Below are 6000 nucleotides of genomic sequence, written 5' to 3' on the forward strand. Positions count from 1 at the left end.
CAAGTAAATGAAACTGGATGGACTGCTTAATTATGTAACAACACAACATTTATGGCGACGAAGATGTTTCACACATATACATTCTTACGTGATGCTGACCTCGATATCCATATTTCACATTGATACTGTAACACTATAGATGAACCTAAACCTCACATTCTTGTCACGTTGATAAGCTTTTTGAAAGTTTGATCATGATCAAAGATCATGATCTTTGTTTTCTAAGTGTGTTTCCAAATTGCCTTTGACTGCTGTATGCCTAATTGCGGCATTTAGCACCTCATTTCGTCTCTAATTTTTGACATGTACTCTTGACATAAGTCTTGCATAAATGGAAAGTCGATCAGCCCCCATTTAAAAATGGTAAGCTTTTACTGTCACGTTAATAACATCACGCACACGCACACATAATGCTTCGACTGTCCAACACTTTAAATATCTTTTGCACATTATGGAGTGTGAGCATAGTTACCAGTTCCCTTCATGCAAAAGGGTTGTCTTAGGTTACTGTAAAGTCTAATGCACATTTGGAATTATTAAAAGTAGTTTATAATCAATACGAAATTTTACTGGGAGCCAAAGTAAAGTAGCTAAGATATGATTGATGTGATCAAATTTTCTAGCTCTATTAAGAACTATGGCTGCTGCATTTTGAACTCGCTAGGCACTTTAGGCACTTAATAGCACAGCTAGATAGTAAGGGATTACAGTAGTCCAATATTGAAGCAATAAATGCATGGACTACCTTTTCTGCATTATGTGTGGAGAGCATGCTCCTAATCTTTGAAATGTTTCTAAGGTGGAGAAAGGGGGTCCTAGAAACATTATTTATTTACGTGAGCTTCGAACGAGAGACTGGGATCCATAACTCCAAGATCTTTAACTGTTAGAGAAGATGTGATTGGGAGACCATTGAGGTTCATTGAGTAATTAGAGAGTGGAGACGTAGCTGACTCTGGGCTTAATAGAAATACCTCTGAATGTCTCTGAATGTTAGAAATTAATTAAAAATACTAATGTCAATGTATTTACAACGCATGTATTTAGGACGTAATTTTTTCAATCACAACAAAATATGTTGTTGTATTTTTTGCATTATGCTTACTACAGAATTAACAGTCAACTGTTCAGTGACTTTGCATGCAGAGTTGTAACACTGCTTATTACTAGAACTGTGGCTAGAATCAAAATCAACGCTAGTGTCGTTCCTAAATCCCCAATCAGCTAGTCGTAAAGTTAACATTCAAATAGAAAATAAAGATGCAGACTTCAGAATTAGTTAAAGAGAATAGCTGAGAGAATAGAATAAATTATCCGTTACTACCCCTGTCTTTTATCATCCCTCCATCCCTCCATCCCATGCCATCTTCCTCTATTATTTGCTTTTCTATTTTGTTCTGGTATCTCCTTATCTCTTTTTAAAAAAAACATTGGCCAAAAGACTAACGAAAACACTGACATACTTAAGACCTTTAATATTTTTTTAAAATATAACATTAAAAGGAGAATGTTACTTATTTCACCCTGACTGTCCACTTATATATCTGTTTTGAGTATGATTTTCCTTGTTCAAGTGAAAACAGTAACAAATGTAGCATGCTTTGATAAAATCCATCCTCATGTAAAAGATGTATTGTCCCAATCATAGTAAGTGAAAACTATGACATAAAAAACTTTCTTTACCTAATATAAGCAGGCAATTATCTTTTAATTTGACCTACCCCAGTAAATCACGGTATCTAAGTTGATGAATAACAGGAATAATTACAAACTTCTTATGAAGCAAAGTAATATATAATTACAATTATAAAGGACTAATTTGGTTTGTCTCCCCCAAAGCCATTAGAATGTTCTTTATATAACAAGTGAAAATGACCTACACCAATGTGATATACAAACCAATCCTGCTTTTATTACACAGAAGAGCTGAGCAATTATGGGGAGGCACCCTAAAAAGTTGAGGGTGGAATTACCTGTCAATAAACAAAGTACAGAATAGAAAAGCAAAACTATTCTGTTGCATCGTCTTTGAAATGACTCTGCAAGGAAAATGTTGATATGAATAAATGCTTGCATTCCTTTCTGATACAAGTCAAAAAATATCTTTAAAGTGGCTCAAACATAAGAACTATGTGCATTCCTTCAAAAACATATACAAACCAATGAAAAAATCTCCCCTAATATGTGTATATACACAAGTGTCTGTGGGAGCCCCAAACCTATATTATGCATTCAAATAACAAAATATATATCACAGTCCCTACAAAAAATGAAAGTAAAAAAGCTAACAAACAACAAAAAGGGGAAAATCATAAATGAAAATATCCCAAAAATAATTTGCTAATGTCATGTTTGTAAGCAGCCCTGCTTTCCTGCTTCCTAAAATGGTGACATATTTTAGGTACTCAGGAACCTGATTTTTTGTTAGATAAATATGTGTCGGTTATGACCGTTAAAAAGACCTGAACAAAAAAAATGTTTGGATTTTTATTTCCTGTCACCTTTCATCACGGGCAACATAAAAATTCACACTACTGCAATATCGCTAACATGTTACTGGCATGCGAATAAGACACCTGAGCACAGAGAGAAACCCAGTGTTATGACTACAGTTGACATTGGAACTAGCTAGATAGCTCATATTAAGACACTTCTTTGGAGAACACGTGCTAAAGTGTTTTCCCCACAATCTATATGCATAATTTATTTGCCAACTGTGACCAGAGAGAGAACATACCTTACTCACAGCCTAGGACATGCATGGATTTTGATGAGGACTGCATATGCCTGGGATCAATTCAAACACGTCATGACGATGATATAAAACCTGATGAAACAAGCTTGACAAGCAGCAGTTCCGTTTTTCCGTGAAAGTATCAAGCACAGATGAAGACGTTTCTATGGTTATCTCGGTTTTATAAATATTAGCCTATAGAGTTGGGCTTAGTACGTGAATAAAAGATGGAATTAAACATGCATAAATTACGGTGTCCTGGAAAACCCATCGTGCTGCAAATACACAAAGCATATTCATCAAAGTGGTAACACACTTTAGAAATGCGGTGCAAATTCAGAAAACGCATACAACTTCAGGAACAAATCCTGTCACAACACAACGGAAGTGCAGTTTCCGGAGGACACGGAAAGGGGCGGACTTCTATGAGATTAGCGTGAAGTCTATTGGAAGTAGTGACAACTGAGTAAAAAGGGTTGTTTTTTTTCCAGTTACCACGGTGTTATCAAGGGTAGGTATGTGATACAGAATGGAAGACTGACCTATTCTTGCCTATTTATTTATACATAAGGCAGCCTTAAAAACATGGGATGGAAATCCCATTTAACAAAATATGCACTGTTTTACAGTCAGAGTGAAATAAGTAACATTCTCCTTTTAATATATATATTTTAAATGTTAAAATTCTTAACTATGTCAGTTAAGCTGCCAAAAATGCCCCTTTTGAAATTTGTATTTCTAATGTCACAAGAACACTTTATTGACCTATCTCTGCCTATTCAGCCTATAGAGGTTTAGCACACCCACTTAAATTGCCTTTCTCAGGCATTTCAGCTCTGAGTACCTTTTGAATGAAGCGCAATACAGGGCAGCCAATCATAAAGGAGCTCATTTATCTTACATCCGTCTTAAAGGTGCAGTAGCAACAGGTGCCTGTTGAATTCCAAGCGATATCTATAGAGGTTGGAAATTGGTTGTGTAAAAAAAAAAAAAAAACAGGCTGAAAACGAGTCGTTTCCGCTCTGTGAATTGGGAGAAAGGGACAGTGTGTGGAAGCCCAACCCCAGTCATATAGGTTTGCTTCTAACAGTACCATTACCATCACCCACTCTGGTGCACTAGTTTGAGTGTATTAGAACTAGTAGCAATGCTGAAGCATTACATGTATCTATAACAAATATTCTGACCATGATGAAGTGATAGGTTTGTTAAGGCAAACTGTGTATGCAATACATGTTGCTTAGGTCACTTGCTCTAATTGTACACAACTCTAAAGCTACACAACTGTACATTAGTTAAAGTCTACACAGTGTCAGTGATGTGAAGTACAACTGAAAGTTCCCCTGTTGTATTCTTCCAACAATCAAGTTCTGCGTAAGTGGGGGCAAAATAATATGAGCTTCACATCAAAGAACATTTTAAACAAATGGACTGTATGTACATCTTTTTTTCTAATGTTACAATTGGAGTCTAAAGTTATATCTCTTATCAGTGGAGGATGCACTTGCTCAAACCTTTCCTTTAGATTCCTTTTGTACACACTACAGACTGTGACCTCGAGATGCTTGAATGAATGTTGAACATTCACACTTGTGTATGAGTGCCGATTGTTAGCTAATGCATCATGATGAGCCTATCCTTTTTGAATTACTTACTGAGATCATTCTCATAGCAAGTTCATTACACCTTGTGTACTCGATGTAGTGCGGTGAGCAATTTCAAACTTAGTTACAATCTTAGTTATCAAAGACTCACTCCACCGACCAAAGCCTCTTCTCTTAGACAACATGACAAAACCATCGCAGCTTGAGAGCAAAAATCGAGCCTCGTAAGAGGTGTTATGTTCCATAGGCAGATTGACATCTTAATGCGATACACATGAACTCAATTTTCTTTGCATACATGTACATTGCACTTGTAATGTTTCTGATATTGCTTCTCTCCTGAATAGCTCAGTCAGTAGAGCATCAGACTTTTAATCCGTGGTCCCTGTTCAAGTGAAAATATTGTTCTTTGCCACTAAAGTGCGCTTGAGAAGTTTCTTGAAATACCTCTAGATCAACCTAAGTCAAGGGACAGGACCCTGTTGCCTTGAGCCTTGCCGATTAAACTGACATTTCACATCCGTTTCCCCCAGCTGTGATGCTGTGCATTGGCTGTCATCCCAGGTTAGGCTAGCTAGTTCTGCTGGCAAGCTTGAAATATCAAAATCCTCCTACTTAAAAAAAAAAAAAATCACTTCTGAGCCTATCCTTTTTGAGTTAATTACTGAGATCATTCTCACAGCAAGTTCATTAGACCTTGTTCACTCATTGTAGTTCGGTGAGCAATTTCTATATTGGATGAGAGAAGGAGCAGACTTGTTCAAGTCACAGAATCCATTCACACTTAAACAACAGGAGCTTGTCAGTGGAGGGTATACTTGCTCACACCTTTCTTTTCAATTCCTGTTGCATAAGGGAATAAGGGACAAGGGAAGTCATTTTGGAACAAACCTGTGAGGCAACTGTCTTTGAGGCAAAGTGTCTGTATCCAGGGAAGAACATGTGCATGTTCAAGTGCTTGCCCTGTACTTCATTCTCTGAAGTTTACTGAGAAAGACCTGACAGCAGTTGAACACGTTTGCTTGTTGTCTGCTACCTTGTCTCTGTCTCTCTCTGTGTTCGCATGATAGGCACCACTGCATGCCATGCACCAGGCCTCCTTTCTTGTGAGGCTGTCCCTCATGACATCTATGGAGTGCATAATTGAAGACTAAGTGAAAGGATTCCCTTAAGATCTGAATACCTTTGGTTGTTGTCGTACATCGTCTCTGTCTCTCTCTCTATGTGTTAAATGCAGACTGCTCAGGTCATGGTGTTGACAGCTTCTAGTATTTTCACTAGATCCAAAGCAGTGTCAAACCTGTTTTTACATTTAAATGTTTTCACTTGGTTTTACATTTTAATGTTAACAAAATAAGAAACAATACACATTATAAATGTTAGATAGCTACATATTTGTACTTCTTGTACAAACTAAGAAAATAATAGAACACTAATTTAGTTATGTGACATATTGACACCTGAGCAAGACATGGGTGAGGGATAAAAAGGCAGGATATTAGTCACACAAAGCATTGCCAAAAAGTTTTAAAAACACAGATGTGGGGAAGCTCATGAAGACATGCTCAGCTTTAGTCCACAGTATGCTAAATGGGAAACACTGGAGGATGGTACATGAGGGGTTTAAATAGGGAGAGAGTTAATTAGAAGCAGGTGATCGTG

This window comes from Electrophorus electricus, unplaced genomic scaffold (genome assembly GCF_041902795.1).
Source record: "Electrophorus electricus isolate QZ-2024a unplaced genomic scaffold, ASM4190279v1 Scaffold49, whole genome shotgun sequence".
Classification (NCBI taxonomy): domain Eukaryota; kingdom Metazoa; phylum Chordata; class Actinopteri; order Gymnotiformes; family Gymnotidae; genus Electrophorus; species Electrophorus electricus.